This window comes from Hyaena hyaena, unplaced genomic scaffold, assembly GCF_003009895.1.
Source record: "Hyaena hyaena isolate Hyena2069 unplaced genomic scaffold, ASM300989v1 scaffold_0, whole genome shotgun sequence".
NCBI lineage: Eukaryota > Metazoa > Chordata > Mammalia > Carnivora > Hyaenidae > Hyaena > Hyaena hyaena.
In genome coordinates, this window is record NW_024080632.1 from 3,058,261 (window position 1) to 3,069,920 (window position 11,660).

Consider the following 11,660-nt stretch of genomic DNA (forward strand, 5'->3'; position numbering starts at 1 on the left):
GGCCTAGACGGTGGCAGAAATGGGCACAGTTCAGAGCACGGCTCATTCATTCTGGGCCTCTCAGCACCCCTGCAAATAATTTTCCAAGGGCCCTGACCAACATACAGTCGAAGGAAATCTGACCCACAAGGAAACAAGTGACCACATTAAAAATTTATTTATTTTTTTATTAAAATTTTTTAAATATTTTTATTTATTTCTAGGAGAGTGAGAGAGACAGCATGAACAGGGGAGGGTCAGAGAGAGAGAGGGAGACACAGACTCTGAAATAGGCTCCAGGCTCTGAACTGGCAGTCAGCACAGAGCCCGACGCAGGGCTCGAACCCACAAACCGCAAGATCATGACCTAAGCGAAAGTCGGACGCTTAACCGACTAAGCCACCCAGGCGCCCCTATTAAATTTTTTTTTTTTTTTTTAACATTTATGTATTTTTGAGAGACAGAGCATGAACAGGGGAGGGGTAGAGAGAGAGACACACACAGAATCCAAAGCAGGATCCAGGCTCTGAGCTGTCGGCACAGAACTCACGAGCTGTGAGATCATGACCTGAACCTAAGTCGGATGCTTAACTGACTGAGCCACCCAGGCGCCCCTAAAAATTTTTTTTAAAAAAACAGAACTAGAGGGGCGCCTGGGTGGCTTAGTCGGTTAAGCGTCCGACTTTCGCTTAGGTCATGATCTCGCGGTTCGTGGGTTCGAGCCCCGCGTCAGGCTCTGTGCTGACTGCCAGCTCAGAGCCTGGAGCCTGTTTCAGTCTGTGACTCCCTCTCTCTCTGACCCTCCCCTGTGCACGCTGTCTCTCTCTCTCCTAGAAATAAATAAATTAAAATTTAAAAAACAGAACTAGAAATATTAAAGAATAAACTCAATTGTATTTGACAGAAGATAGGACATAGCAAAAGAAGTGCTGAGAGATCAGAAGAAATGATCCAAAATGCAAAACAAAGAAACAAAAAAAGATAGAAAATACCGAAGGGAGAAAACAAGAGAACGTGCTGATTCTGTGAGAGGTTCTGTTTGACACTTGTTTGGGGTTTCAGACAGGGGCGAGAGAGAACGGGTGAGGAATCTTTTTAAGAGATAATGACTGGGAATTATCCAGAACGGATGAAAACATGTCAACCTACAGATTTGAAAAGGCCAAATATTTGTTGAATGAGTGAATAAGTGAATGGAAGGTTCCTTGGTGAGCGTGCCCAGCCCCCTCCTCCCCTTCCGACGTGAGCAAAGCCCCCCCCCATTCTTCCCCAAAACTCTGCGCACAGTGGGAGCCCGTCCACGTAATTGAAAGTCTGTAAGCCTCCTGCCAGCTCCTCGGGCCAGATGTCCCTCACCCACTGTTCAGCCTTTGTTGTCCTGCCTCGCCTCGCTGGTTATCCGTGTGGTTTAAAATAGACAGGCAGGGAGGGAATGTCGCCCAGCTGACAGCCCCAGAGATCCTCGAAACTTTCCCCTCGGGGAAGAGGAACATCTAAACCTGTTTAGCCGTCTTTTTCTTCTGGAACAAAGGGAAATCTGTGGGACCCAGAAAAGAGTAGCTTCCCTGCTGGGCGAGGAAGGGGAGAAAGGGGTGAGAACCCGTTCAGGTAGCTTTCATTCTGTTGAGCCCGCACCAGGCATCCGGGGAATTGCACCCACCTGGCCCGAGCTTCGGGGGTGGGGGCTGATTTGCCAAGGTGGCATAATTGGCCCCATGCCTGCCTGCTTTTCAATAAATATCATGCCTTGTTTTTGTGGTGAAGGAGCCTGAGACACGAATTAGCCCCATTTTCCAGAAGGGAAAACTGAGGTCCAAAGAGCAACGTAATCTGCTCGTCTTTTCAATCTCCAGAAGCCAGTCTCTCTGGTGGGGTGGGCCAAGGCCGGGCTGTTTCTGCTCACTGAAACTGCACATGGTCACCTACCACACCACGAATCAAGTTCTCGTCCGAAGCATGCCACCAGACTTTGTAGGGGACAGCTGTCTGCTTTCCCCGATCCTAGGAAATAGGATCGGTTCATCGGCAAGGGCAGATCAAATGCAGGTGGAAAAGGTTTCTGTCGGTTCACAAAAGAGAACACAAACAGGTGCGGATCAACAGAGCGCACGCGGAGGATGTGCAGGTTGCCAAATGAAATCTGGATAACACAGCACAGCGTGGAGGAACTGAGAAGCTCTGCAGAGTTAAAGACGTTAGATACGGGAGCACAGATACTGAACGATTCCACTTACACGAAATTCACGGAGACAGGAAATGGAATAGAAGTTACCAGAGGGTGGAGGTGGGGAGGAGGGGGTGGGGCGTTAGTGTTTCACGGGGACAGTCTCACTTCGAAAATGCTCTGGAGAGAGAATAGTGGTAACGGTTGTACAGGAACGTGAATGTGCTTCCTGCCACCGAACGGCGGATTTAAAAATGGTTAAGAAGGTAAATTTTAGCTTATGTGTATTTTGCATGATACACAAGTATTTTTAAAAGCGGTAGCTGATTTTGTTCTGTATGTATTACTAGAGGTGATTCCTAGAACAGAGAAAGAAGCACATCACATTGTATGATGCCATTTGGGTTTGGGTTGTTTGTTTGTTTACAAAAAAAAATCCACTGGTGCCTGGGTGGTTCAGTCGGTTAAGCATCTGACTCTTGACTCAGCTCAGGTCATGATCTCATGGTTTGTGAGTTTGAGTCCCGTGCTGGCAGCATGGAGCCTGCCTGAGATTCTCTGCCCCTTCCCCACCTGTGTTTTTTTTTCATCTCTCTCCCAAAATAAATAAGTCAACTTAAAAAAATCCACGCAAAACCAGTACTAAATAAATATGCTATGTTTTCGTATGTATGTATGTTAAAGCATAAAAATGGAAAACCGCACCCTGCAGAGTTACTAGTGATCGCTCTTGTGGGAAAGGCTGGAGACTGGAGTTAGGTGTCAAAAGGGCTCTTACAGACAGTATGAGAAGGGAAGGGTCAGAGAGAGAGAGGGAGACACAGAATCCGAAACAGTCCAGGCTCTGAGCTATCAGCACAGAGCCCGACACGGGGCTCGAACCCACAAACCTTGAGATCATGACCTGAGCCGAAGTCAGAAGCCCAACCAACTGAGCCACCCAGGTGCCCCAGGGCTCTTATGTTTTAATTTATTTGTTCTTAAAGGAGGAGGGCGTGGCCGGCTGGACACCACTCTCCCCCCGCCCCCCAGGGAAGCTGCATCCTTATCCTCAGCACCTGTCAGCGTGGCAAAGAGCCTTGGCAGGTGCGACTCGCCTGGAGCCGGTGGTGTGGCTTAGCCAAGAGCCACAGGTGCTTATAAGGGGAGGCTAGAGGGTCAGCGATGCACAGGGGTTGCGAGCGCAGAAGCGCAGCCCTCGGCGATGCTCTTTGAAGGACAAAGGGGGCCTCTAGAAGCTGGGAGAAGAGACTAGGAAGCAGCTTCTCCATTCCCAGGCTCCAGAAGGAACCCCGTCCTGCCAACACCTTGGCTTTGGGACTTCTCGATGTCAGGTTCCCGAGCGCCGGAGCTGTAAGAGGGTGAACTTGTGCTGAGTTGGTGGTGGTGAGTTAGAGGCCTGGGAAGCCCATCCCAGCCGTTTGTATCTTCCATGTGCAGTTAAACATGATGGGAAGACCCGGGAGGTTGGGGGCGGATTTGGGGTGGGTCCAGCAGGTGAGGCGGCCCCTCTGAGGAAGGGTGACCTGTGAACTCGGGTGGGTTTCCAGAACCGACCGCCGGGGCGCTGTGCTGAGAGCCGCTGTGCTGAGAGCCGCCTGAAGTGGGGGGCAGGGGTGTCGCCAGGGAATGAGCGTGTCACAGCCTCTGGGGAACGAAAGGTGTTCTCGAAATAAACTCGCATCTTCACACATTCTTCTGCCTACGATCAGACTTGCAAAATTTCACAATGTTCACAAAGGTCCAGATTTAGTGCCTGAGTTAACACCTTCTGCCAAGAAGGATCTTCACTTTAAAAATGCACAGAATTAGAAGAATAAAACCGCTCCGCCTATGTTGGTACCAAAGGACGTGATGGGAACTTGGGCAGCTGCTCCTGAGGGAGTTTCACGTGCTTCTAGAATTATCCTAGGGTCTGATAACATTCAGGTCTCGCATTTGTTCATCTTCTTTAGCGGCATGACTTCAAAATGACAGATTCTAGGGGCACCTGGGTGGCTCAGTAGGTTAAGTATCTGTATCTTGATTTGGGCTCTGGTCATGATCCCGTGCTTTGTGGGATCAAGCCCCGCACTGGGCTCTGTGCTGTCAGCTTAAGATTCTCTCTGCCTTCCCCAACTTGCTCACTCACTCTCAGAAAGAAACATTTAAAAAAATCTTTTTAAATGACTGATTCCATGGAAGTTGAATATGCTTCCTCTTAAAAAAACAAAACAAAAAAACCACACTTGGAGTGCCTGGGTGGCTCCGTCATTATGCGTCTGTCTCTTGGTTTTGGCTCAGGTCATGTCCTCCCGGTTTGTGGGTTTGAGCCCCACGTCTGTCAGCTCTAATCAGCACAGAGCCTACTTGGGATTCTGACTCCCTCTCTCTGCCCCTCCCTTGCTTGCTTGCTCTCAAAAATGAATATTAAAAAACTTAAAAAAATGGAATAGGAATCAGGGTGGAGGTGAACAAAGTGGCCTAAATACACGTTGGAAAAAAAAAAAGGGGAAGGGAACCCAAAGCTGTCAACAACGTTATTTGTTCTACCCTTTCTCTATCATTTGAATTTGCTTTTATACCATTTTGTGATCTCTAAAAGTTAGAAAGTGGGGGGAGCAAAGCTCCCCAATCCTTAGGCATGGGCTGTGCTGAGTGACTTCTTTCCAAAGAGCACAGTATTGAAAAGCCGTGGGGGGCGGGGGGGCAGGGGACGGGAAACCTGACCAATGGTCCCTCCGCAGGTGATCGAGGTTAACATCAATGGTGAGCAATCGTGTATGGGGGCTGCTCCTGATGTGATGAAGGTGGCGCTTGCCTCTGCGTCTTCCTCCCCAAACCCACATTTGAATCCTGAGGAAAACCTCAGATTCCCGTAGGGCACAGCCTACCTGTCATCTCCTCAATACCCGGGAAAGCCTGAGCAATTGCCACAGCCCCAGAGGAGCCTACGGAGCCGTGAGAACTAAATGTAATGTGTCCTGGACAGGGTCCCAGGACCAAGAAAAGACATTCAGGGAAAAACCAAGGAGATCGAAGACTATGGACTTCATTACTAACTAAAGTCTCTATGGGTTCACTAACTGGGGCATATGCACCTTTCTGAACGACTCGATTTTTCTGTAGCTCTAAAACCATTCTAAAAAAAATTAAAAGGGTTCAATTCACTTTCTAGGAAATCCTCCTAGGTAAATGCTCACAGAGGTACCCAAAGATGGGCCCACAGGGCCCATGGGCCTTCTGTGTGGACAAGAAGACCCCTAAATGCCCAAGACAGAGACTGGGGGATATCCTACAGCAGTTAGAGACTGTGTTTTGGCTGAAAGGAACTTCCACTTGTAGAGTAATAAGACCCCACTTCTGCTAAATGAAAAGTTCTGTATGTGTGTGTTTTTCTAGGCTTAGACAAATTTTAGGAAGAGAAACTCAGAACTGTTTGTTGTGGTTACCTCGGATACGAAATCAATTGGATCAGTTCTGTCTTTAACATTTTCATTTACATCTTTAACGTTTGGGTCGTTTTTACAACAAATATCTAAGTATTTGAATGTTAATCTGTATGTGCGCTTATGAAATACCCTAGATTGGCCAAAAGGGATAGAGGATAATATCCAGGTGAGACATGAAAGATGCAAATTACTTCTATGACTAAAAACAAAACAAAAAACCCCCAAGCCCTGTAAAAAGGCTCCTATTTAAATACCACCTTGAGAGAGTTTCAGTCTCTCCCTAGAGAGTTTTCAGTGCCTGGAAATCCTCTCTAGTCCTACCTGAGAGTAAAGCTACTCGAGTGTCCTAACCACTTCCTATGTGTTAAGTTTTTCAAATCTTGTCAGGGCTGCAAGTGGCATTTATAGCGGAATTTTTTTTTAAATTTTTAATGTTTTATTTATTTCTAGGAGAGAGAGACAGCGTGAGCAGGGGACGGTCATAGAGAGAGGAAGTCACAGAATCTGAAACAGGCTCCAGGCTCTGAGCTGGCAGTCAGCACAGAGCCCGATGCGGGGCTCGAACCCACGAACTGCGAGATCATGACCTAAGCGAAAGTCAGACGCTCAACCGACTAAGCCACCCAGGCGCCCCCGGAATTTCTTTTTAAAGTTTTTTAATGTTTATTTTTGAGACAGAGTGAGAGTGGGGGAGGGGCGGGGGAGGGGGCTAGAATCTGAAGCAGGCAGACTCCAGGCTTTGAGCTGTCAGCACAAAGCCCAACGTGGGGCTCGAACTCACGAACTGCGAGATCGTGCCCTGAGCCCAAGTCGGACGCTCAACGGAATGAGCCATCCAGGTGCCCCTTAAAGATTTTGTGTCTATGTTCCTAGACAAACCTGACTTGTTCACGGTTGTAATCACCGTGTATGCACACATCTATGTTCTGCTTTGGTACCTCCGTACTAATTCGTACTGGATTTTTCCATATCGCTTCATAGTCTCTTTCTTATTTGAGTGACTAGAAAATCTACCAGGGATCGGACTTCCCACAATTTACTTAATCCTTCTCTTGGTGTTAGTCATCTAAATGATCCTAATAATGGTCACTTATTCATCCTTCCCTCCTCTGACTGCACTATAGGTAATGCATCAGTTACCTGTTGCTGCATAACCAACCCAAACTTGGCAGCTTAATAAGCACGTGCTCTCTCCTCTAGCCTTCAGGTGTTGGGAATATGGAAGCAGCTTAGCCGGGTGGTTCTGGCTCCGGGCCTCTAGGGAGGTTGCAGGCAAGCTGTTGGCCAGGCCAAGGTCATTTAGGCTCGACTGGAGATGCTCAGCTCGAGTGCTCTTCTGCCTAGGCTGCTTCACAGTCTGTGTGATGGGACCGCCAGCTCCCTCGAAGAGCTGGTCGTGGTCATGGGAGAGGGAGATGGAGAGGGAAACTTAGAAACCTAGTCTTGGAGGTGATGTGTCCTCACTTCTGCCACAGTCTGTTGATCACACAGACTGAGCCTGGGGCCATCTGAGAGAGGGCTGCTGCTCAAGGATAGGACTATGGGGAGCCTGGCTGCCACAGGTGCCTTTCTGACCTTCTGGCCATCTGCTTCCCATTCCTTCCTTCCTTCCTTCGCTTTCACATCCTGGGTCTTCTTAAAATTTTTTGTTAGAGTGTGTGTGAGTGCAGAGGGGTGGGCAGAGGAATGAGACCAAATCTTAAGCAGGTTCCACACTCAGTGTGGAGCCCAATGTGGGGCTCGATCTCACAACCATGACCTGAGCCCAAAGCAAGCACTGGATGCTCAACCAACTGAGCCACCCCTGTGTTCTAGGGTCTTAATCTAAGAAGACCTTTGTTGTGGGAACAATTAGTTACATCCTTTATGTATAGAGACCTTCATTTCTCTATGCATCCCAGCTCTATCTTCCTAGATTATAGGAATAAAGAAAGCTAATTAAGCTCTCTATAGATTCTCACTACTGGTTTCTGGAATTTTTCAGACCACTTGAACCTGACCAGTATTGAGTCAGACATGAAGTGATGGCATATCTTTTAAAGCTTATTCTCTTGCCATAAGAAATGCTAATTAGGGGGGAAAAAAGGGTGCCTGGGTGGCTCAGTTAAGTGTCCAACTTCAGCTCAGGTCATGGCCTCGTGGTTTGTGGGTTCGAGCCCCAAGTCGGGCTCTGTGCTGATAGCATCCAGAACCTTCTTGGGATTCTGCCTCCCTCTCTATGCCCCTCTCCCTGTTCACGCTTGCTCTTTTGCACTCTCAAAAATAAAAACCTAAAGCCCCAGGATGGCTATTATCAAAAGACAGAAAACAGATTTGGTGTGGATATGAAAAAACTGAAACCCTGTGCGTGTCTGATGGGAGCACTGTAAAAGGGCACAATCATTGTGTAAAACAGTCTGGTAGTTCCTCAAAGCTAAAAATCCCATGCAACCCAGCAATCCCAGGTCTCGGTATATACCCAAGAGAATTGAAAGCAGCGACTCAGATTCCTGTACACCCATGTTCACGGTAGCATTCTTCGTAACTGCCAAAGGTGGAAACCGCTCAGTCCATCAATAGATGAACGGATAAACAATATGGTATGTACATACAATGGAATATTATCCAGCCTTAAAAAAGGAGTAAGATTCTGAGACCTGCTAGGACATGGATGAACCTTGAAGACCTTAAGTGGAGTGAAATCAACCACAAAAGGACCACGATTGTATGATTCAAATTATGTGAGGTACCCGGAGTAGTCAAGTCCATAGAACTAGAAAGTAGAACCGTGGTTGCGGGGTGGGGGTGGGGGCTGGGAGGGAAGGGAAATGGGGGTTCTCGCTTAAAGAGTTCAGTGTCTTCAATTCTGGAGAAGGCTGGTGATGATGGCTGCACAATATAAATGTACTTAATGACCCTAAACCGTACATTTGAAAATGGCTAGAATGATAAATTTTACATGGTGTGTGTTTTATTTTATTTTATTTTTTTAAATGTTTTATTTATTTCTAGGAGAGAGAGAGAGAGACAGCGTGAGCAGGGGAGGGTCAGAGAGAGAGGGAGTCGTAGACTGAAACAGGCTCCAGGCTCTGAGCTGGCAGTCAGCACAGAGCCCGACGCGGGGCTCGAACCCACGAACCGCGAGTACGTGACCTAAGCGAAAGTCGGACGCTTAACCGACTAAGCCACCCAGGCGCCCCCATGGTGTGTGTTTTATTACAATAGAAACCTTTTTAAAAAACCACTTAGGAGAACCATCTGGCAATATCGAGTAAAATGGAAGGTGTGACTACCTTCTGACCCCTCCAAAAAAAAAAAATTTCAAAAACTGTCATAAATGCATATAATGGGACACCATACAGTCGTGAAAAAATGTTTCAAACTAGGTAATCTAGCAAGGATACATCTCAAACTTCATGTTGATGTTAAAACAAGTAGCAGAAAGATACCTGTGTGTGTGTGTATATATAAACATATTTTTTTAAGCTCATGGATATAAGGTAAAATAAGATAGTAGCTACCCTCTGGAGCGGGGGTGGGGGGGGGAAGGAAATGGGATTGAGGAGAAATTATATACTGGGGCTTTGATTGTGTCCGTGATGTCTATTTCTTAACCTGGTCATTGTTTTTTTATTTTCCTTCTCTCTCCTTTTTTCTCTTTGTGGGTACATGTGTGCCTGAAATAGTTCATTAAACTCCCCATGGGGGGTGCCTGGGTGGCTCAGTCAGTTGAATCTGACTCATGATTTCAGCTCAGGTCATGATCTCTGGGTTTGTGGGATCAAGCCCCACGCTGAGCTCTGCACTAACAGTATGAAGTCTGTTGGGGATTCTCTCTGCCCCTCCTCCATTCATATTCTCTCTCTCTCTCTCCCTTCCACCCCCCCCCCCAAACAAAACCAAAATGACCCAGGTCCACATGGGAGCAAAAAATAAGAAATCCATACCAAAAGAGCCAAACCATCAAAATGACAAACTTTCCTTCCCTCTCCACCTTTATAACACAAAAAAAATCAACCTAAATATAATTTCAAAAATACTGCTCTATCTTTAGATTTTCGCTCACCAAAGCAGGGGCTGTGTCTAAGCTTTTCCTTCTTGATGACTGGAGCGTAGGTCATGTTAGGCATTTAGTTATTAGTAGACTCCGGTGACGTCAGGCAGTGCAGCCTGAGAGGAATATGACCGCTTCACCTGTTGCCTTGGAATAATTCCACCCCTGTCCACACATAGCTGCATAACATATGCCACGGATACCTCATCATCAGGTCAACACGTTTTCTCCCAGCTCTTCAAACCAAAAGTATGTATGAATAATTCTACTAACTTGTGTTGAAGAGAAAGAGTTCTAAACTCCAGGCTAGCAGATGTTAAGGTTCAACCATGCGAAGGTTAGGCTTTTTTTTGTTTTAAGTGTGCTTTCCAAATGATTCCTGATGCTGTGTAACTGGAGATTCATTTCTCCGCCAGTAACAATGCTCCCATTGAGAGCGCAGCCCTGGCACAGGCGTACGTTGCTCTTGGTCTGCTGGAGAAAAATCTTAGTTAACCCACAGGCAGACGTAGGTGTGTCGAGAAACCCAAATATCAGTCAACCAAAAGGAGGAAACTGAGCAAGTCCACCCACACATTAAGTTACCCGGTTTGACACCAATGTAAGGATTTTCTGATGTTCCTTGTGTTCTTTGAACCACTTTTAAGAGCAGCAAGGAGTTTTTAGAGCAGCAGAGAACAATATATTGGTATGGTTTACCCTTTTGGCAAAGGAAATGTTTTTTGACTCAAATAGGTCTGTGGCAGAAAACAGGGTTGAGAAGAGCTCTATAGAGAATAAGGCAAGGCGGAGATGTGAACATTGGCAGATAAGCACTTTAGTGGTCAGAGTATACAGAGCAATCTTCAGAACCAGGCGTGTTCTTGACTGAGTCACTTCATCCCTCTCTATTCTGGAGTGCTCTGATCTCTAACCTTATTAAGGGGACTGTGAGAAGTTTCTGGATAACATCTTAAGCTTCATGGATAAGCAGAATTTCCTGGAAATAGAGTGACTGTTCTCAATCTGGCAGGTCTATTCTTTTCCTGGAGAGAAAAGAAAAACCCTGAGCTAGTACTTTGACCATCAACTTGACTTTTGACCTCCCCTTCCTCTTTATTGTGGACTTTCCTCTTCAAGGCCACCTTTTGGGACCAAGTATAACAAGTTCAAAGGAAGAAAACTATTGAATTTTCTTTAGAAAACTTTTCTTTATTGGTTTCTTAGAAAACTACGAGTTCCTTTCAAACCCCATAAAACCTTTTGCTTACAGCTATTATGAAATCCTTCTAACTTTTCTACAAGTGTGTGCCCTTAGTCACCAAGGGCTGGAAGGAGAGTGAGAACCGGGTCAGGGGAGCCCAGCCTAATGTATGGGTGGACAATTCAGACCTTCTGTTCTATGGATGTTGGAGCAGAAGCATCATCTTCATACACAAAGCTCGTCAGTGAGCCAATAAGCATTCACTGAATGCCTCAACTGTGTTCGGTACTGAGTTATGTGACGAGGTCAGTGTGGTATGATGCCAGCCTCGTGAATGCCAGACTGGGAGGCAGGAGCCCTGCCAATCACTCGATCTGGGGGGAGAAAAACCAAAAATGTCCTCTTCCCAAGTCCTCCGGTTCTTTATGTGTAAAGCTAGGCTGTGGTGGTTAACCTCAGCCCTTAGATTTCTTCCAACTGGAACTGTTGCAGATTCCAAAGCAGGAAGAGTTCACAGGCTCCTGTATCTCGAGAGACTTCTAGATACCTGGGGAAACAATAATTGTGCCTCAAATCGTGTTTCTGAAAGAACACCACCCACCTGGAGGTCTAAGTGCCTTCCTCAGAGTTGGTTCAAAGGAGTCACATGTATGTGTCTCTGCTCGGGATGCTCTGGCCATCCTGGTGTTCTGCCCATTCCTTGAGTGCACCAAGCTAGTCCTGACTCAGGGCCTTTGCACATGCTTGTTTGGCTGCCTTGGGCTTCCTACGGGAATGGTGATTGGTTCCTGCCCTCTTGTCCTTTGGATCTCCTCAGCTCTCCCCTTCTCTGAGAGGGCCATCTTTTACATTTTCCAACCGTCTTCTCTC